This window comes from Falco biarmicus, chromosome 2 (genome assembly GCF_023638135.1).
Source record: "Falco biarmicus isolate bFalBia1 chromosome 2, bFalBia1.pri, whole genome shotgun sequence".
NCBI lineage: Eukaryota > Metazoa > Chordata > Aves > Falconiformes > Falconidae > Falco > Falco biarmicus.
The window spans coordinates 96,543,142-96,566,038 of record NC_079289.1 but is presented as its reverse complement, the minus strand read 5'-3'; the positions used below and the strand labels follow the sequence as shown (position 1 = coordinate 96,566,038).

Sequence of the window (22,897 nt, the reverse complement as noted above, 5' to 3'; positions counted from 1 at the left end):
CAAATAGCGGATGGAGCTGACAAGTGCCCCATAGCAAAACAAGCTGATAGCACAAAGTCTACTGAGATTTTCTCCCCAGGTGAATATGCAATTTTGACCAACATAATTTGTGTTCAGGTAAGGGAAGAGGGAGGAACAGGAGACACTGTACTGCAGGGTAGGTCATCAAGTTAGTTGGGTTAAGTCAGTAAACAAAAATTTTATTCAAGTCAGCAGTTTTACATGAAGACAGTCTTAATTGCCGATTTAGCTGATTAAAAACAACACGAGGCTCAGAAAGAAATGTCTTTGTTGTCACATGGCTTATGGTATATTACAATCATGAGAAGGAGGGTGTTTTTCAGGAGAGAGCTATTTTTAGACCTTGGACCATTTTTCCCTTAGAATGGAAAAACTGAAATGTCACAGGCAATTTCCTGCTCTTTAGGCCGTTAAAATACTTCAGGACAAAGAGGTTTTGCTTAAAAAATGTAAGTCTGGCTGGCATAGTGTTTAACAGCAAATTGTTTTCTTAAAATAGGAAACCAATGTACATTAAATTAAAGGTTCCCAGAAGAGACATGTTCTCTGTGAAAATATACCTTTTTCAAAACTGAACTGGGATTCCTTTCATTCTTGCCAACATCTGCATTGTCAGTTCCAGTATTGGCTCATAAAAACATATTTTTCAACTGACATTTTTCCCCTTTCCACTACTCAAATAATTTACTCTATTTCCCTTGCTTGAGAGAGGTGAGATGATTGTTCAATAATTAGCATGGTGGTTTGGAGTATATTGGCTATCAAATATTGCGCCAAAACCAACTATATGTCCATCAAGAAAATGTAAGTGAACCTCATCTCAGAATTATAAAACCAATAAATACCAGCCCATAACTGGAATGGGGTACAGTATGCACTGATAAGATCCAGTTCACAGAACGTCACGTCACCTGAGCCCCTTTCTCTTGGGATATATGTGGAAAAGACCAAGTGTGAGGTTGATTTCCAGAATGATACTTTGAAAAAGCATATACATTCTGACCGTCCAAGGTTATTGCACATGCAAGCTGATTTTCAGCAGCTGAATATGCAGATCCATTATGGTATGAATTTGGAAAGGTAAAAAAATTGATCTTGCTTGGAGTTAGCATTGCCAAAATATTACCAGATACCTGAGATCAGCTGATGAGAAAAATTTGTACCTGCCCATCCAGCCTGCCCCACGTGGCCTCAGGAAATACATTGCATGTAGGAGAGAAGGCATACCAGAAACTGGAAACTCGAGGCATTGCACCCACTACGTTGTTGTATTGCCGCTGCTGGCGGACTGAAATTGAGGGGGAAAAGATTCGTTGCACAACACAAGTGCTCAAAAACCCTGAAGGCTACAGAAGTAGAAATGAAACATTCATAGCCTGAGGAAGAGATTGGAAATATCAATTCTATTGCTGAATAGCAGTTTGAAAGTATGGGAATAAAACTGGCCCATATGGAGCAGTTTAATCTCTCTCTAAAAGAACTATGTAATACCCCGTAGCTAGCCATGGCCAAAAAAAAAAAAAAAGGACTAGATCTTGGGATGAATTTGAAATCACTTAAAGTCAGATTTCTAGTGATTTCTCCATATAACATTGTGGCCATCCACTTACTGGACTTTCGGAAGTCCTACTGAAAAGCTTAAGCTGTTCATATGTGGTTTACAGAATAATTGATTTCAGTGGACCTCACAGCTGAGCTTTAGTGTTACAAATATGTGTAAACCCCAATGCATAGCCTTTCCGTATGACATTTCTCCACTTGTACAATAAAGACACTATCAACTGACAAAAAGTTAAGGCAATAAAGACATTAAAGATTAGTATGGTGGGAGCCACAGAAGGCACTGAAATAGATCTGCTGAACCACTGGGGGTTTTTGTACTCTGAAGCCCTACTCAGGGAAACAGAAGTCCCTTGGGTGTGTGATACTGCCTTGCTGTTACTAGCAGAGGCAGAAAAAGATTGGTGTCATGCAAGGCAAAGGGGGAAAAACTGGGACATCAAGGGAAAAGAATGAAGAAAAGCGGGGGAATGAAAGCAAAAAGAGGCAGATTCTAGGATGCTATAAAATAATGTACTATGGTTAATTGACATCTTGGTAATAAATATGTAATAAAAATTACAACAGGCAGAGGGGCTGACTAACAAGTGATGGGTCAAATGTGGAAATAAAGACAAAAAAGAAAGCAGGAATCATGTTTCAAAGAGAGGCCAAAATGAACTTAAGAAAAGCAGAAGAAAAAAGAGGTAGATGATACAGAAGGCAACGCTGCAAAAGAGCAGGGAGGGGGCCCACCATGCCCCATCTAACCACGCTAGCTTCAGCAGAGTCCTCCCTGATGGCAGTGACTCAGATGGGAATTGTGTCCTTTGGCAGCACTGAGGACATCAGGGACACAACGGATGGTATACAGGCAGCAGCCACGTGTGCTGAACCCCATTGTGCTGCCCAGACCACTTTTTTTCTCCAAGTGTATCCATCCTGGCTGCATTTGCCTATGGCACGGCTGTGGCAGTTCACAGAGGTGCCTGGACCATGCCCTGTTTGGTACCACCTTCAGCCGGTCAGCATCAGCGATGCTGGGCTGGATGCTCGGTATCAGCTCCTGTGCAGCACCGAACATGGCTTCCCAACAACACCTCCATCATCTCCTCCAGTGCTGCTCAGGGGGAACTGGGAAACTTGAGCAGTCACTGTGGAGTCTCCAGGACTTTTGAATAAAGGTCTGTCACAGAGTCAGACTCGGTGAAGACGTTACCCCCTGGAAACCTTGGTTGCTCAGAAGCTTTCGCTGGCTCCTATGATCCTGGAAGCACTAGGAAAAACCTACAGTCTTTGTTCTAAGAAGTATTTATAAGGGTTGTGCTCAAAATCCACGTATCAGCTTTTCCTTAGCTAGAAGGGATGTTGGAAACGTTCACTGGCATGCGTGTGTTAATTTCGGTGAGCTGCAGTTTCTGTCCTGCAGCCACCGTGTCTCCTTTCCCCTTCTCCCCACACCAGCCCATGGCACAGGAAGCCGGTGCTGCTGCTCCTACCGGGATTGCAGCCCTCGTCCTACCCTCAGGAGTGGGATCCTTTCCCTAACATAAACATGCCATTGTGCTGGATGCCAAGGATCCTTCTGATAATACAGGCTTCAGATGCCTGTGAGAAATGTGAGGCAAGGCTACAGGATAAACATAGCAACCCAGTGACTTCATCTGCTCAAGGAGCTCTCTGGGTTCAGCCGTGACTCTTCAGTGGCATTCATAATTTGCTGTTTGAATTCAGGGGGACAGAAATAAACTATGCGACAAATTATTTTCACCCAAAGAATTCTTTCTTATTAACTAACTCTGAAACATTGCTATGCCTCGGTTGGATAGCTGAGTTCACTTCAGTGTTGCTGACAAGTGTTATTTCTAAAGTGACCTCCTGCACAGGTGGGCTTTGTTTTTCAGAGGTGTGTAAATCCAGTGTTCGTTTAATTGCACTTTGCCTACTGTAATCAATTGTTGTAGCGATAGCGCCTTTAACAAAAGGCACCAAAAGGATGCTATTTTTAACAACATTGGTTTAGAACTGATCTGCACTAGTTCACACAGAGATCAGAGATCATGGCCTGCATTATGCAGGAGGACAGACATGGTATTAGCCCTGGTTAAGCATAGCTTTAAATGTTCTAACCCACGGTCGGAATAAAATGAGATTGTTGAAGTGACTGTGTTTTTTAATGTAAGGGTTTCAAACTGACCGGTACAACACTCCTCTAGCAGGAAGGCGCTCAGCACATGCCAGTTCATCCTGTCTTTCTGTGATTCCAGACCATGAAAGCATATCCCGTGAACCTATCGGTGTGCTTAGTTGCAAAAGCATTAACACCTTATCTTCTTGCTGCTATTTTCCAGAAAATTTTGTATCTGCCAGTACATCTCATAAATAAATAAATAAATAGCTTCATTTCCAGTGACAACCCAGGAGTTCTGAGACTTACATTTTGCAGCTGTACACAGTAAACATTGCTTGGTGCGCTAGTAGTCCAGGATTCCCAAACAGTCCTAGTGATGCTGAAAGCCAGTGCAGACAGTAACCGAAGCTGGTGGCAGCCTTCGGTGTCTCCAGGGTCCTTTGAGCTGCCATGCTCAGTCCAGGCCTCAGAGGCTGCTGTCAGGTGCTGCTCCTGCTTTCCAAAGGTTGGTCATCAATCCATTTGAAGAAAGCATTAACATCACCCATATGCTATGCCAGGAGGAGTTTTGTACACAGATTTCACAAGCTTTGACATGAACATTTAAACAGCAGTCATATGAAGATAGTTATTATTGATCAGAAAAACTTGCTTCTGACGAAAGCATTGCTTACTTCTCAGAGATGCAGCAGTGCTTCAGAAAATCTGTTTCAAAGGTTGTCACAAATACAAAGTGAGTTGGAGTAGATAGAACCAAAACCTGAGTGTGAAGGGAGAATTCAGTCTTTTAGCCTGAGAAGTGAGCCTTACAGTAGTCTGATCGTGGAAGTCAAAAGGAATTTAGAAAAGCGTCTTGCAGATTGCTCTTTAATTTTAGTCTTAAAAGGCTAAGCTGTGATATGTAATGTAACTGCCGAAGGACATGCCACCAGAACTGCTTGGTTTAAACTAAAGAAAAACTAAATAGTTTGAAGAAAATTATCTGAAGTCCATACCACCGAAATTACCCCATTGTTCTATTTGAAAATCATGTTGTTTCTAGAAAATCTGACAAGGAAATCCAATTCTTTTTAAATGACCTAAATTAAAACCACCCTTATTGTAATGGCCACTCTAATGCTTTAAGAGGTCTAAGATTTTTTCTTGACTAAACAACTAGTGCCAACCAGAGATCAAGAGTGAGACAAAAGAACACACAAGCATCGGACCAATGAAGGACAAACCACAGGAGGCAGAGGAGAAGACCAACACCGAACAGAGGAACTATTGAAAAAAGGTTGTGAGGGGTAAAGGGGAAGAAAGCTGGCTGAGTCACTGAGGATGAAAACGTGAGAGAGGCAGTAAAATGTGAATGAAGAAGAGAGAAGTAGAAAGGGAAGACGAGAGGAAGGTGATTTGACAAAGGGATGAGCAGAGGATAAAATCTGGTTGGAGGTTCAGAAAACATGGTTTTTGCCTGTGGAGAATTCAGCCTGAAATTGCCTTCTACTCAGAAAATGAGAATGGACACTTTTACTTTAGGGATTCAGATTCAGAAGGAAGACTAAAAGAATAAGTTACACGGAGAGACAGTTTAGCTGCTCTGTGAGTTCATGGCTGACTGAGGGCCCAGCACTCAAATATGGAAAGCTTAGAGTAGGTACATCTGACAGTGGAGAGTGCAAATGACTGCAGATTTATATAACACATATAAAATATATTTTGCAGCACACATGAGTCTCAGCAGTTCCCGTCCTCATACTAGTACTCATCTGCCTAAACCTTTCTCAGGAAATTAACTTTCGGAGCTACAGGGATTTGTAAATTAATGGCCAACATCTTATATTAGATGACCAACATCCTCCTAAGGTATATCCATGTTAGTCACTCCCGACTAATAGCTTTCTCTGTCCGTTCACTGCAGTCTGATGAATTATGCTGCAATAGGAAGATTTAACCCCAAAGCCAGTTTAATCCATTGTTTGCACAAAACCTTGAGAAATTTTGCTCAGTCACTGGAAAGCCAGCAGAGGAAACCCACATTAGCACAGCCTTTACAAATGATGAATTCAGTGCTGGTGAGTAAACACAAAAAGCAAAAAGTCCCAATGAAAAAGAGCTTTTTGTCTTTTAAAGCAGCAACAATTTACAGCAGATCAGATAGACTTGATAGGAGGAGCTTCTGCTTTCAAGCTTCACAAATCACAATTTTTTTTTGCATCAGTCCACTTTGGCAGATTGGTATCGGTGACCAAAGTCTGGATTAGGAACCACAAAAATGCTGTTACCCAGCTCCTGTGGTAAGTGATCTAATCTCTGTGCAATGCTAGACACAACTGTTGGGAGATGGATTCGTGTCTGTGAAGTCCTCAGAAAATTGTTTGCATTGCTCAGACAACACCTGGACGGCTGAACTAAGGATCAGTGATTTAACACCATTAAGAGTGAGTAGCAAACAAGCAGCTACAGATACCAGCTTGGTTTTAGGACAAGCTGCCTTTTTGCCAAATCATCACTGGGAAAAAGATTATCAGCTGACATCATAAAATGAAACCAATTAACATTAGTTAGGAAACTGGGTCTTTTCCTATAATAGACATACACGGAGATTAAATATGCTTAAAAACTCTACTAACCTTAGTTCTGCCTTCTCGCAATGGGATTATGGAAAAAAACCCAACCAGGTAACTTGTGATGTCTATGCGAGTTATTGGAAGCCTCTTTTCTGATCACTTGTTGAATAATAATTTTCTTCTCTTGCATGAATTCTTTTTATTTCTTTTTTATTTCTTTTTTAATTTTATAATGGGTTATTATGGTTATAATGGATTATTTCTGATGGGTTAATTTGTACTTCTTCAGACTGAAAGGCTGGAAGGTTACTATTGAGAGAAATAACCAATTCAAACCTGGGAACTCTTGCAGAAGGAAATTGTAAAACCTAAAGGCAGAAGTGAGACAGAAACTCTACTCCCATGAAAAGCATAAAAGAAAGTTTCTTTCTTATGAATTTAAGCAAAATTGTTAAAAGATAAAGATTCATCTTAAAATAATTTGGTCAGTGTTTTAGACCACAGATGCAATTGCAGTGCTGTTGACTTGCAACAACCATCCTTAGCTACTCGACACATAACAATTTCAATGTTGATTAAATAAATTAAAGATTTCTGCTTAAGTATCTAAGTTAAAACCTTAGGACAGTATTCTCAGGATTTTTTTTATAGATACAGCCCACTAGAGTGAAACAAAGCAATAATTCATCATTGCTACAAGGTCCTGAAACTATTCCTCTGGCTTACCTGCTGGAGACCTGAGCTGGGAGGAGGGATAAGTTGATGCCAATTTCAGACAGAAGTTTGGATGCTTACAGGTTAATGTGCTCTAATGTGAATTTCAGAAGCCCGGCATCCTCAGGTTTTACCACGTTGTTCCCAGCACAGTGAATGAGAATAAAATTCAGTATATTCTTTAATCAGATTGTAAAAGAAAACCTACCTTCACATCCCATGCACAGAGCAAAATACCACACAGAGTTAAACGCCTGGAACTTCTGGGGACACCCTATTCCTCTGTTCCTTCTGCTGAAACTGGGTCACCCAGGGGTAAAGAATAATGCAAGATTTTGATCATACAGAAAAGCTTGGCTGCACAGCTGGGGGATCAGCAGTGCTAACCACAGACCTGTCTTGTTGCTCAAGATAAGGAGAGCCCTGAACCCAGGTTACTCGCTTTTAAAAGAAATGTGCTCTTGTGATAGAAAATGGTGATTAAGTAGCTGTCACTGCATGTTGTGAGAGGCTGGATCCACTTGATGAGAGTTCAAATGTGCTCTGTCTGCAGCTGCTGGGTTTTGGGGTATTCCAGGGGTGTGGATAGATAATGTTTTTAGAGTCTAATGGGGCTTTAGCAGGTGTTACCTACCTGGCCGGGAAAGCCTTGGGCTCCTGCTCAATACAGAGTTCATCAAAGCTTTTGCACGACACAAAAAGCACAGCTTAGACTTTGGTTCACCCCAGAATTCAGATCTTTCCTTCTGTAAATTCATACTCATTGCAAAAAAAAAAAAAAAAAAAAAAAAAAGGTTTCTTCAAAAGGGTTCTTCAGTGAATGTTTAGTTTTCGTTTTCTGCATGGCCAATATCAAACCCAACAAAAATGCGACAATAGCTGATCACCTTCAGGTTAAAAATTCCTTGCCCATCATTTTTTATATCACCTAATCGGAATAGCTTCCTGTATGTTAGGGTGGGATTTGTGTATAGCATTAGTGCTTCCTATAAAATGGAAACTGGTATACTGAGGATGCCACTTTCAGCTCATCTGTGGATGTTTTATGGTTCAGACTCTGGAAAGCTTCACATTATTTGAAAGAACTCTTACAAAAGTTTTTGTCATTTGTGTTGTAATCCTCTTGCTTCTACAGAAATTACTGCCAACCTAAACTACCCTGTGCTAGCTGCTGCCATGGAGATGGCAGCGATATGCTTGGGCTTCTTTGTTCTGTGGAACACCTCCAACAAAGATTTTCAGAAATATATTTCATTTTGTCTAGTGAGAGGAATTCTAAACACCATTGCCAGCAGTGCTGTTTTAATGCCATTAATCTCCAGTTCAATTAGTAGTTAAAAATCAGGGCATTTTTTTTCTCCTGAATTCAAATTCTTTTCCAGCCCAGGAGGAGGGTTCCTCCTCAGGAAGCTGGGAATGATGTTTATATTGATTTCATTTTTCCTGTTATGCCATTCTTAAGGGGGATCTTCACAATCTTTGGCACTTTTTTTTTAGAGGGTACAACCTACCAATAAAAAAAAAAATAGTCTAAATTTGGGGGTTGGGGCTCTAGCAAACAACAACAACAACAACAACAACAACTTTCTCTCGACTCGTAACAAACCAGTCCTCCTTGTAGCTCTGGGTTATCAATTGACTCATGGTGCTCAGAGAAAGTATTTGTTACTGATAGTTGCTCTGGGACTGTCTGTGTGAAGTATCTCGCATTTTCAAAACAACTGTTGCAACAAAAACCTGAGACCAAGCTCTCTCATATTGCTGTCAGATATCTTCCATAGCAAAATTGTACATATGTAAGGGCTATCATGGATGTTTCAGCAATTAATGTAGAAAATCTTTACCTTTAGTTTGGCTAGCCAGTTTCAAATTGCATCTTTAAAACAGGAGTTGCATAAAATCTCTGGAAATCGAATAACAAAGTGAAGGATATCCGTGCTTGGCAGAAGATGGAATGGCACCTCATGTGTTGTTCAAAGGCTTTAAAAAGTTTTGGCCTCTTACCTGTTGCTTTTATTAAAGGTCTTTACATTACACACTCAAATATATCTACAGTGTGGGTAAGCAAATCCTGTCACTTGTAACACAGGTGTTGCACCTGTATAATTGCGACGAGAAATTAGCTTTGGGTGTCCTCTAGTGAGTGCTGTGTCTCCTACTGTTTCCTGCAGGATATTATCCCCTATTGAGGCCACACTTGGCCTGACCTCACCAAATTCCAATCTGATACCTCTGGGCATGTACAAACACTAGAAGACTGAATGCCTTTACATCATTAAAGTTAATGGATGGTGGTATTTTACATTTTAGACTCAGCATCTCATTAAATTGTCTTTGAAAATAATATATTATTATTGATTGACAAAGTCATAAGCTATAGTGATGTGAGGAATTGTTTAGCTCCACAGCTGGTACTTATTTTCAGCTGCTGCCTTCTCTGTCAAGTTATTCATTTAAAAAGGTCTTAAAAAGTGAAAGAAAGGCTAGGTGTTTGTTTTCTTGATGATGTTTGGTTCATGTGCAGACTTTCTACCTCTTAATGTCCCACACTTTGGGAAGCAGAATGATGCCTAAATTTGTCATGGCACCGGATAAAAGTAAGCAAATCCTACATTTAAAGGCACAAGAAACTAGTGTTCTTTAGAAGCAAGGACTGCAAATCTGAGAAATGTCATCAAATGAGTGAACTCGCCAAGACTGGGATAGGGAAATATTGTCCACAATGGCCATGTCAAATATTTGCAGGTTTTTAGGCTAGCTTTACTTTCCATGGATTAACGCATGTATATGTCCACAACCACAAATCTGTGTTTATTCTCACCTTTCAGAATGTGCAAGGATTAGAAAAATTTAATAATAATCTTTGTCTGTCTGGAAAGGGATTGTCCTACAGTGGTTTTGTGCATTGCCAGTATGATTCTGTGGTTTCTTCAGGGTGCCCCAAGTGCATGTGCAAGGAGGCTGGAGAAGAGGACACAAGGAACCTTAGGCAGCATGGCTGTGAGTGCATTGTACCTGCTTACTTGTTTTTGCAGCCAAGTCACGAGCCTGGTCTTCATAATAAAGGAAAAAGAGGTACGTTTAGAACTCCATTTTCTTGCCTTTAAATGAACTTGGGAGGGGACGTACGCACCTGCCAATGATTCACTAAGAAAACCAGCTGGGAGTTCAGCAGGTGGGCACCAGGACACATGAGTAATTACCCTGACATACCCTGAACATGGCACATGTTATTGTAAATGTGTGGGTCAGTGCAAAGTCATACACGTCATATATGAATAGCACCATTGTTTTGTATTGCAGAGAGGTTTTGGTAAGTGTAATCTTGCTTAATTTTTGAGAAAGCTAAATCAGAAGAGTCACTAAATATGTACCAGATGATATACCCTATGTTTTCTGAGAGGCAGTGGGTGTCGCAATTCTGTTGGTGAGCGTGGTTATGCCTTTAAAAGGGATTCACCCTCAGGCAGCCACAGAAAGCAAAAGTGTCATGATCCCATCAGCATCTCACACTCCTGTGATCCCATCAGCATCTCACTCCTGTTATCTGAATGCAGAGGGTTTGGAGTTTGGCTTTGACCACCCACACTGGTAGACACTCAGGGCTGCAGTTCTCTGCAGGTTGTGACAGCACCTCAGAGCTCCCATGTGGCCCATCAACATCTCCTTCACGCACCTGATGCTGTGACTCCAGCAGATGGCCATTGCTCTCAGCTGTGCATGCCTACATCTGGAAGTTTTGCACCTACTCCTGGTTATCTCACGTCCCATGTGGTCCCAACATACTCTGAGGCAAAGCAAAAGTGTTAATGTGACAAAGATTTCCCAAAACTCACCCCCTGGGTCTTCTTCCTCCCACAAAGGAACTTCCAGGAGGGTGGGTTGGTTTGTTTGTTTGGGATGTCCCTCCAGGGTTTGTCTGGGAGCTGATGGTGGCAGTGAACCCACAATTCCTTCCGTACGGCACTTCTGTTTGGAACAATAACCACACTCATGGTCACAAAGGATGAGCCAAAGCAGAAACAAGGCAGGAGCAGCAGCAGCCGCAGAGTCCAAGGCTGCCCTGGCATGCGGGGCTTTGTGCGAGCAGTGGCGGTGGGGGCAGCCGGCCCGCAGCATTGCCTGTGAAACAAGGCAGGGGGTGGCCCGGGGCACCCTAGGGTGGCCTTTGAGGGGGGGTCTACGGCGGAGAAAGCAAAGCCTTCCTTCAAGCAGCGTCAAGCCATGTGTAGGGAGATGTTCAGGAAAAATAGGTCTGGGAGGGAAGCCTGTGGAGGGGATGTAGTGTAAATGCCAGGGGCTCGCGGGATCCTCAGCGGCCCCCGCTTCAGTCGACAGGTCTCTGAGCGCAGCGGGTCGCTAACGTGGCCTCGGCACGGCACTGAGCCCGCTGGCGGGGCCACATGGCTTATTGCCCCCTTCCCGTCCCCCAAAAACCCCGGTGCGGGGGCGGGGGCGCGGCCACCTCCCGGCGCCTTGGAGGTGGGTCCAGCGCCGCGGTGCCGCCAGAGGGCGCCCGGGCCCTGCGCCGCACCGGGCCGGGCCGCCCGCTCCCGGGGCAGCGGCTGGCGGCAGCGCCCCCCCCAGGCGGCAGCGCCCCCTCCCGGCGGCAGCGCCCCCTCCCGGCGGCAGCGCCCCCCACCGGCGGCAGCCCCCCCCCCGGCGGCAGCGCGGCGCTGGGCACTCCCCGCCCGGCGAGGCAGGCTGTGGGCAGGCGGCCCTGCCCGTACCCCCCCCCGCGGCAGGCACCTTAAGCAAGCCCTGAAGCTGCAGCGCGCACCGCGGGGAGCCCTGCGGTGGGTTCGTTCTCCCTGTCCCAGGCCTGGCGAACCAGCAGAGCCCACACGGGAAGCAAAGCAGCCGTGTCTTCGGGCCAGCTGGAGAGCGGTGGAGGGAGGCTGGCACCCAGGTGGGCACACGGCCGCCGGGGCCGGCTCTGGGCGGCAGGGGAGGGGGATGCTCCATGCGGAGAGCGAGCGGCGCCGGGGGGTCCCACCCCGGGCTCTTCCTCAGGGGTTGCCGCTCCCCGGTGCTCCGGGGGGCCGGAGGACTTGCCCGGCCAGGGGAGGCTCGTAGGGCGGCTGAGGGACCCCCGCCGCAGCCGTGCGGGAGAGGCGGGTGCCCCGGTGACCTGCAGCGCTGTGGCTCGGGGGGTGCGTGGCCAAGGCGCCGCCCTGGGTGCACGACAGGTGCGATAAAGCCCCTACATCCCTTCGGCCCTTTTTCTCACAATACCTGTCATTTCATTAGTACCTTCCCCCCCCTCCTCATCCCTCGTGTTGTTTGCGTATAGTGCGATGTATATTAGTTGTATTTATTCAGTAAACTATTTTTCCTGCAAAACATTACATAGTTTAACAAACTTCAGCTGTATTTTTTTTCTTTTGAATACAGCGACATCTTTTACTACTGATGTTCACAAAGTGTTTCTTGAGGCCAAATTTAGGATTTGCAGGAAAGGGAATAAAGGTGCCCCTGCTTCCTTAACAGGTTTTTTTCTGACACACCGATAAATTTTGTCCTATTCCACTGGCTCTGAAGTTCTAGAATTTCCAGAAAACCAATTTCAGAAACTCATCTGAATCCCGTTACAGAGAACGCAGACCCCGGAGCTTGCTGAACCCTGCGATGCTGGCGTGCTGTAATGAGCTGGAGCCCCCCTGGGGTGCTCGCGCTGTTCCCACGCCGCATGGTGCTACTCTGGTGTGGTAAGAGGATGTTAGTGTTACTTGAAAAATGCAGATTTCCATATTAGAAGAGAAGGTACTGCTCTATGTGTCTATCAGAGGGCAGAGTTAAATTTAGATATAATGTTTAATGTATGTTTATTAAATTTATATTTACATTAATTAAGTTTATGTATAACAAAATTTCTGCTTTGTTTACACTGGCAATGAAGTTTAGAGGCACAGGCCTAGTGCAGGAACAGCACCATACCATAGTCCTGTTTTAATTTTCCTGGAAACTGCACTTGAGTATGGCAACATGCTAGACCACTCTAGACTCTAGTCTACTGCAGCCTGGGCTGGAAGAGTCACTTGCACAATAATTTATTGATGTAGCTACAAAGGATATGGTTCTTTTACAGCAGCTCTTCTTGTTATGATTAAATGATACTACTGTGGCAAAAATAATTAAGATTATTGTGAAAGACTTTTTTTCAGTTTTTAAGGCAGAAGGACGATCTTTGTCTTCTGAAGACCTCAGTTTCCTACTGCTGGAGAGGTTTTCCTCCTTTGTCTCTTTAATTTTCCTGGTGTTTGACATTTTTTGGTAATCTGCCGTCCACAGCGCTGCCACATCTCTGGCAGTTCAGGAAAGCAGACATTACAAAAACTGTGTCCTGAGAAACACACTGTGTATCACATGCCAAACTCTTACAAATGTTTCAGGTTGTTCACATTTTATTTTGGTGGATAAGTCAGTCTGGAGGAGGGCCTGGACAGGCACTGACGTTTGGATTCAGTTTCAAGGCAAACCATCAAATGACATTTCTTATGCCAGTAAAAGGAAACCAACCTGTGGAGCCTTCTGGTAAAGACTTCCTTCCTTTGGAGAATTTATAGAAAGAAAAAAATAAAGCTCTTTATTTAAAAATAACTTGTGGTTCTCTCACAGACACAACTAGGAAGAGCCTTGACCAGGTAGGAAACACATGATTTTTGAATATCCTCTCTACTTTTAAGGCTGTTTAAAAGTATTAAAGTATCTGGGTAGCAGAGTATGACATCCACTTGAAACTCTATGATAAACATTCAGAAGGATTTATATAATTAGATATTACAGAACTAAGGGAACACAACTGTGCAGACATAACTATCAAAGACAGGTAATAAGTTGCCCTTTGCTCTACCATTTAAACGTGTGCTACTTGAGCTGGTGTCATTCCACACTGATTTAAGGAAGCTGGGAGAGGAGGCTAGCAGCATAGTACACTACATTCAAACACACAGGGCTGGGATTTTTTCAAAAGATTTAAGGGTGATTGGTGCTCAACTGCTTTTGACCAGATTCTTCTTTTTTATTCTTTGACTGGAAGTCAGTATTGGACACCTAAGTCTTTAACTTTCCTTCCATTCCAGCTTTCAGGGTTTTATCCAAATGAAAAACTGAAAATTCAACTGGTTTCAATAAGGGAAACTCCTTGGCAGGTAACATTGATAGTTAATACAAAACAGAAGGCAAAAACTAGCTATGCAGGACTTATACTGCCCAGAAAATGAATGGTGCTACACCTAATTTAACTCAGATGCTGTCATGACAGCTCTCATTTAGATAAGCATTATCCATAAATCGACTTTCTAATAAAGATCTACAAAGCTGGAAAGAAATGGCAGTGCTGTGCAGCAAGGGGAGTGTTTGCATATACATAGGTATGTATTGTGCCCTGCCTAGTAGCATAAACATTTTTTCTGGCTGGAAATTTTCAGACTTGGTCTGCGTTCCAAAACAGATTGAGATGGAAAGGAGGAACTTGAAGTAACATTAATTCTGGAAAAATATTTTAGACCTATGTATAGGCAGCTTTCAGTAAATACAATTATATGAAAGATGACAAAACATATAATATGAAATGCTGAATTAAAACGACAGAACGATGAAACAGGTACAACCTACATTCTTTGCTCATAATTTTCAGTTATGGGTCGGTTACCAAAATACATGTCCTGTGAGCGAGCAACTTCATGGATATGAACAAGTAAAGTTCCTATTGAACGATTTGTAAGACTGTGATCGATACTGCAAACACATTCAAAAGACTTTATTTTCTTACAATCAGGAAATAAAACCCCACAATCAATATTAGTAATTAAATTGGTTTACATTTAATTGGCATGTATATAATGATAATAATTAATGCATTGGTTTTTACTTCAGTGCTGCTGCAAGAATCAGCTTGTCTACTTGGCTTTCATAAAGACTTCTGAATGTTTCCTTGTAATAGAAGTGATTTCCTTTGAAAAGATAGCTGGTTTCTCTTTTGGTTATTGTGCTGGCTTTTAACTTGCAGTACCAGGAGCTGGCAAATTGGAGGCTTTGGTTCACGAATCAGACCTCTGCCTCTGGCATTGCTTGGGTAGGAATATGGAAAATTTGTTTACCTCCAAACTAGAGGTGTATGTTGAATACAGTGTAGTGTGCTACCTTGATTTTCATGTCAATTAAATGTTCTTCCCTCCAGAAATGTGTGTTGTTCAGACGCTCATGTTCCGTGCATAAGGAATACTTTTCAGCTTCTCCTCCTGGAAGGTATTTATGGAAATGATTCTCAAAGACCAGTTGGAGGTGAGCACGTGAGGCAGAAGGAATGTCATTACGTCTTTTCAGGCCTCTGCCTCTCAGTGTCTGCGAGCTGGAATTTCTATTCTGTTGTAAACAATGGAAGTATCTCCTTTCCTCCTCCTTTCCGCCTGCCCTCCATCCCAGCCAGGCAGGAAATAGGGTTTGTTCCTCCTCTAGGACCCTGTGTGGCTTCACCTTGCTTACATACAGGATCTTTCTACTCTTTCTCTGATAACCTGTGAAGTCTTCTATCAAGATAAATCCTGTCATCACGCCACCTCAGGTACTGATCCATGGGGCATACTTGGTGCCAGCAACCAGCTGTGGGAAGGTCTTTGGCTAGCAATCCTATATACATAGGTAATATTTCCGTTAGCTGCGAACAAATAAAACTGACAGTTGGAGTTCATGAACAGAAAACTGTTGGTTTTGCTAACTGGCTAACATTTGCAAGGATTTGGCAGTGGGATTGCCAGCTGCTACTGCTTGCAATTGAGATCACCTTCTCTTTGTATGTAAACATTAGTCATTTACTAAAGAATGTAAAAAAACAGGTGTTTAGTGTTCACTGGTAATCTGTTCTTTTAACGGGATGCTGTAAGATAGCACCTGACATAGAACAATTCCTTGTATGCTTGTTGTTATTAACATAAACACTCTTCTACTGTTGTTACTTACGCTGTGCTGTTGGTATGTATGGTACAGAAAAGATAAACAAAATGACAGATGTCTAAGCCAGATGAAATTACAATTAACCTAATGACAGACAACAATAAAGGAAGTGTGGCAGGAAAATGTGAAAGAACATAAAAATCACAGCAAGCTATGCTCACTAACTTGTTTTTTTTCTTTTTAAAGAGGCAGTTCTGCATTTTGTGGTTAATAGAGGAAGCAAAGGTTGAAGCTCCAAACTCTGGGAGGGAAATTCAGCTTCCACATATGACTCTCAAAAGATTTTGGAATGCACGAGTGCTTTTCACACAGGATGAGAGAAGATACTGAAGGCCAAGTAATTTGCATGGAAAAAGATTACAATGATTTGTGAAAAAGGAGAGAATTAAGCTGTCTCCTGAAGGTGTGCCCTCCAGAATGGCTTTAAATTTAACCTTCCTGTCAGCTGTATAACATAGCAGGACTTCTGATGCCACGGCCCTGCCTAAAGCCAGACCTCCACATTTAGTCTGAACTGCCAGGAACAGGTTTCATTAGATATTTCAAATTTATGGGTAGACAAGTCCAAAATTAAAATTAACCAAGCATTTAAATACATCTAAATGAGAATGTATTAATAAAAGGTATCAATTCTTCTACAGTAGACTTCTCTAAATGGGGTACACGGGGACATTTTACATTTAGCTGCTTTGGCAGAGCACAGACGTATTAAATGAAAGTCAGGCCTCCCCACTTTCAATGTGCGGACCCACCAAGTACACACTGAGAAGGAGATTAACCGTCTGGGCCCCGAAGCTTGCAGCTCCGGTCCTGCTGTCACAGCCCCAGTGGAGCTTCCCGGTTTTTGGTTCCTCACCTTGCCTGTGGGGCACAAGGCAAAGGGAAGGGGGGACATGCAGCAGCAGGGAGCATGGCCGTTCTGCACAGTGTGAGTAGTTGGGCTCTCACTACTGGCTGCTTCATTCACCGTGGCATCGCTTGAGCTGGAGGTGAGCCTGTTTGCTTTGGTTAGGCTGTAACACCTGCCTCGAGGAGTGATATGTTCAAGTTATGTGCTCATATGATGTGAAACATGCACATTTCACATATGTTGACCACACCCTAATGACAGACTGTCCTTTCTCATGGTAATTGCGATGGTGTGATTCATGTCTCTTGAAAAACACAGCATAGCTCTAAAGACACTGGACTTTTCTTTCAGGTGTAAGTGGGATGCTAAAAATGAGGATGAAGAAGCTGCTGTTGCTAATCATGCTAATCATGGGCTAGCATTTAAGAATGGTAGGATCCTCTTCTGCTGAAGGAGGAGCTTGAAAAGTCAAGAAAAACATGTATAAGGGAAGTGTGATACAGTATTAGCGTAATACGCAGTGAGCGCACTGGCAAGTCTAACTGCAGTCAGACGTGCGGGTATCAAATTGTGTTCTGAGGATTAGTGAGCTAGCTTTGAAGATACTACTGAAGCACTCCTTTTCAAGACAAGTTATACTGGGATGAAACATTCAAAAACCCAATGATCTAATGAAAAAGCAATCTCAATTTGCATTCACATATGGTAGTGACAACTACATTTTTAATATAGGAGATAGACAACAACCTAAAAGTGGCAAATTTTTAAAAAGGTTAAGTTCTTCCAAAAGACAGTGAAATGCTTAGCTGGGGTGAGCAATCAAGCAGCACGCTAGCAGAGCTAAAACATTTTTCTGTGCTTGTGACAGCATCATTTTCTTTTTGTCACAAATTGTTATGGCCTCTGAGCCAAAATTACTGGAATTTTTTCCATTGTGCATGAAGCATTTTTACACAATAATTCCGTCTATTCTTAGCAAGATGTTCTTTGGTGTGAATTCTATCTATTGTTAGAAAGCATTTTTGAGAAAATATGATTCTAATCTCGTGGCTTTTTGCCTTGATATCAAGAGAGTTACTACCAAATATGCAGTCGTATCTTTTGTTAATAAAACCAAGTTATAGAACCTATTAATAGATTAGTCATAAATAATGGTGGTGTTGGGAGGGAGGATTATATGACATTTTACTTCTAATAAATTGATACTCCCAAAGGGTATTGATAGCAGGAAAATTAGCTGTTACTAGCCTAGTTCATATACAGACTGTCTTACAGAAAAAAATAAAGTATTGAAATAACCTCTGAGAAAAGAGAAATGTCATTTGTAAGTTTTTCCAGCCAAAAGAAAAATTCTACTATTTCAGCCCTGAAGTATACTACTGACATACGCTTCAAGGAGCATATTTTCTGCACTGAGGTCCTAAAACTTCTTCATAATGTTGACAGCCACAGCAAAAAAAGAAACCACAGTCAGGAATCTCACAGTGGAAAAGAGAACACCACATGAAACGCTCATTGCTCATTTTCTAGATTTTCTTATATTCAGAAGAGTATAGGACATCCTAAATATGCTGACCAGAACTTCAGCCGAGCTGGTGGTCATAGAAAAGCACATACTAATAATGTATGCCAGCTGGATGGCAACAGGGAGATCAAATGCGCTGCCAGAGCTTTCATGCACACAATTATCGCATTCTGAATAACACTGTAAATGTAATGCTTTCTTTTCTTACACCCCCCCCCCCCCCAACCCCATGACCTCTCTATTGTTCTATCAGATCTGATAATGAGGTTGAATTAGTATAATCCATAATTTTCAATTCGGGCATAGATGAAAATTATGGCTCACCAGACTTGAGGCACATCACACGTACTGTTTGGTTGCGGGTTTGGTTTGGTTTGGTTTTTGTGTTGATGCAATTCCATGAAACATTTCACAGCCTGCAGATTTGTTTTTGCCCAGTTATGTCAGTGATTGGCAGAAGTGGTGCCTGAGACCTACAAACCAAAGAGTGGTTCAGTAGGCAGCTTACCTCTTCAGGACATCCAGGTCTGGAAGCTGGGCATGGCAACCCCCTTTCCGTCTTTCAGCTGGGTATCTGCAGGATACTGGCAACTGCTAAAAGGAAAAAGCAGCATCTCTCAACTTTCCCCCCTGGAAATTTCCCTCTGGCATTCCCAGTGTCAGAGTTTACAAAGGAAACACACGCAGCCCTTGGACCTGCAGAGTCTAATGTCAGTGGCACCAGGCAGTCGTGCTGGTCATCCAGGAAGGTCTCTTCAGCTCCATACTTAGTGTCATTTTAAACCTTTCAGCTTTGGTTTTGACAGAACTTGGCATTTTTCATTTTTGCATGCCACAGGCTGGAAGTGTTTAGTGAATGAGGCAAGACGCTGTGCAAAGAGAAAGTCTGGTGATTAAATCAGCTGCCTCCCACCCCAGAGAACTGGGTTTGCAGCCCTGCCTTTGCCACAAAATTTTTCATTCTTCGGGATGATGGGCAGCCATGTATAACAAATATTACTAAAGGATGGTATCTTCATTATCTGCTTCAGGCAATTCGAAGTGTGTAACTTGGATATAAAAATCCAGAGCTTCCAAAGTGAGATGCCTACCTTGCTGGTAAAGTCAATAGAGAGGAAAACATGTTTACTTTTCTGGAGGAGCACAGAAGAGACGCTTGCTCTGCTTGGAGCCAGACCAAATCTTCAGCAGTATATTGGTATGACAAAAGGAGTAACTCAGCACGGATCTCCCCAGCATCAAACTATTCTGAGGGTACTGACCTTGGCATTCTGTGCAGCTGAGGTGTTGGGTCAAGTAATGAATAAAATCCTAGCTTTTTAACTTTGTGCCAGATTGCTCTGTTTAGTGACAGAAGTACACCGCTGGATACTGATCTTAATTCAATATAGTGAGCTCAGCATATGCTTTTCTTTTGGCTGTATTATTGCTATACCAAGTATAGCAATATGGTGTTTACAATACTAGGCATTACAGAAACTTGCAGATTTTTCTGTAGTAAAGGTAAAATAAAGGAAAAGAGCCCTGATTTTACAAGTTTGATTTTAAAGGGGTGAGAGATCTTAGAATTAAATTAAAAAAAACTAATTAGATGTTTTTAAACTGGAAGAAATTCTAAGCAGCCAAATGATCATTTAAACTTTCCTTAATATTGTATGTGACCCACTGAGTATTAATGCAGCTATATTTAAAAAAAATAATCTCTGGGAGTCAGTTTAAATGGTAACTTTAATGTAAACTTAACAAGAACTTGAGTATATCTGAACTTTAAAAGCTCTCAGAGTCCTTAGAAGTCTTCTGCCTACGTAATTTGCCTAGGCAGTGTTCACTGGGGGATGACGGAGGACAAAAATTACAATCATCAAACTAATTTTGCTTATTTTTATTTTTCTCTTTTGAACATTAGAAATAAAAGAAGTTAGAAATTCTTTGCATATATCCTGCATCTAGCAATGATCTGTTCACCACAATAAAATATTGACTTGATTTCTGAGGGTGTTGTTGACTTAAAAGAACAATATTCATCCAGCTGGGTTCACAGTGCTGGCCAGAAAAAAGTAAAAAGGAAACAAAACCCAAGGAAAAAAAAAGAAAAAAATCCCTGAATAAATATCAATGACTGCTATATAGTAGGAACTATTCTGGTTATGAAAGTAATACTCCTATAACATTAATGTAATAGTACTATGGATGTTTTTTTCTGATCCAGGCATACTGGGGAATGCTGTAACGAATTTTTCTTTTCTGAACTGGTATAGCTTTTGGGGGTTCTGAGATTCAGCACTTCCATGCACATCCACTGCATGTGGTAAAATTCACCAAAGGACAAAATAAACCATTTAATTGTATTTTTGCCTTCATTTCAGAAAGGACAGACCAGTGGGAACTATTATCCAACCCTTTTGTCTAATATGTTGGTCAGTCATCATGGTGAATGAGGAGCAATGATCACTTCATTCCAAGTTGAGCAAAATGAAGAGATTTCTTCCTCCATAAGGCTGGAGATAATCACAAAAAACTACGTCACGGCAAGGATGGAGGAGGGATATGATACATCTGCATGGAGAAGACAGAATAATCAGTTTCCTTTAGCACAACAGATAGGAAGCGTCAACTGGTGATAGCATGAGGGTTCAAAACAAAAGGTAGTACTTCTCAAAGTGCATGGATAAAGATCTTTGCCATGTATGTTGTGGCTGCTAAAACAACTGGATGAATTCAGTAAAGAAAATCCCTTGAGAGCTGCTGAATACAAGGATAACAGCTCTGGGCCAGAACACCCTGAGTTTCTATTTGCTGGCGATTGGAAGATGGTTCTTGAAAAAATGTCACTGTATGCTTGATTTGTCCTTACAGTCTTCTGGGCAGCTGGTAGTGGCCACCATTAGAAATACAGTACCGGGCTGGGTGGACTTTGGTGTGACTTGGTACAATCATTCTCATCATACAGATTTCGTAGCATGTTTCCAGTATCCAAATCACAATATGCATTGCCAGTATTATTCTTGTATTACCAAACTGGAACATATACTTACTGGAATACATGTGAACTGGCATGTTTCTTTAGATGGAAAAAAAAGGGGGTTGTGGAGGGTTGTTTTGTGTTGTTTCTTTCCCTAAGAGTATGCAATACCACAGACAATACATCTTTGGATGAAAATAAAAAATCAGCTGCAATAATGTGCTTTTGTAAAACAAAATTGGGCATATTCTGCACAGCAAACATCATGTGTTGGAATAAATATCTCTCCAGTGATGTCAATGTGAGAACAAGCACTACACTGTTGTTGAAGTAATTGGGAGTCACTGAGCGAGTGTGCTGGGGAATCCTGCAGAAAGCCTATATATGGTAATTTATCTAGAAAGTTCTCTCTTCAAAAGCTTTATGCAGGAGAGTGAATACATTTATCGTCGTTCATATCAACACAAGACACATACCAGTCTTCCGTCCTTCCGCCAAGCACCCTGTCCGAGCAGCACACAGCAGCGGCAGCAAGGAGGGGGCCTCCTCACCATGGGGCGTCATAGCACATGCCATGGCTTTAAGGCCAGGAGGCAAAAAAACATGCCCTGCTGGGGCTGAAATGTGGTGGGCTGTGGTCATCGGGCATATGAAAGCATGCTGGTACGAGAGGGTTCTTTGTAAAAGCCAATAGGACAAATAAATCTCCCTTACTTTAAGTATAAAGTGAAACAAAACTCCAGAAGATTAACCTTTTTCCCCCAAGTTTAATTTAACCAACATTTGAAAAAAAAAATCCAGCTGATGTCAACAAATGTTTTTTTTTAGAGAAGTTGCCTTACAGCAACTTGTCACAATGACGCAAGTAACACAAGAATGTCATTGCAGTCACTGACGCTAGTATAATGCGGGGTAAATATAGTACAATAAGCCTTAAATTATAATCACAGTAAGTTGAAATATATTTTTGTACGCTGGAGTTCACAGCTGTCTCTGCTCACATCTGCACAGGTTCTCCCCAGCACCCACCGTCTTGTCGCCCAGTCCTTGGGCCCTCCTGGTCAGCTCCACCCTTTCTTCCACCATCCTGTTTTATTTTGGGCTCATGACAAGTCTGAGCTCAGACTGAATCTGTTTCTTAACATTATTTTTTTAATAAAAATTAATAGCAGCATGAATAATGAAGGAAAAGGAATAATATCGTGCCAGTATACAATCATACTGCAAATGGTTTGTACCGTTAAAGCGTTCCAGGTCCTCTGTGGCCAATTGCAAAGACCTGGATGGAGGAGGAAAAAACAATTGTATTCTGCCAGGAGAAGCTGTTAAATTCCTGTGAGTGAATGTGGTCCTGACTTAATTACCACTTCCAAGAGCCTATTTATAGTTGTCTGGGAAAGCACTTAAGTGAAACAGGCTTAAGTTTGCAAACAGAGTAAGTGGGTGAGTATTCACAGTGAAGATAGAGATGAGAGAGCCGACTGGAGTAACTACCCCCTACTCTCTCAAGCCCTGCAGTGGGATGTTAGAGCAGGAGCTTTGCTTTGACTAAACTAGCTTGATGACTCAGCAGATCCCTTCAGAGAATTTTAGAAATCTAAATTTTTACATGTTGTGCAATTTATGCACAACACTTCATGATGAGCTT

At 42.2% G+C, this 22,897-nt stretch overlaps 1 long non-coding RNA gene across 5 annotated transcripts; it reads left to right on the top strand.

Moving 5' to 3' along the window:
• The first annotated feature begins 11,617 nt into the window (after positions 1 to 11,617).
• LOC130145084 (uncharacterized) lies at positions 11,618 to 22,446 on the top strand. Of its 5 annotated transcripts, none has more exons than XR_008820365.1 (3): positions 11,618 to 11,866; positions 12,552 to 16,901; positions 20,654 to 22,446. It is a non-coding gene; the product is annotated as an uncharacterized LOC130145084 (long non-coding RNA). The 5 variants fall into 5 exon arrangements; XR_008820367.1 differs by lacking the exon at positions 20,654 to 22,446 and having other exon boundaries at positions 12,552 to 14,108; positions 15,140 to 20,637; XR_008820366.1 differs by lacking the exon at positions 20,654 to 22,446 and having other exon boundaries at positions 12,552 to 15,523; positions 16,099 to 20,637.
• The last annotated feature ends 451 nt before the right edge of the window (positions 22,447 to 22,897 follow it).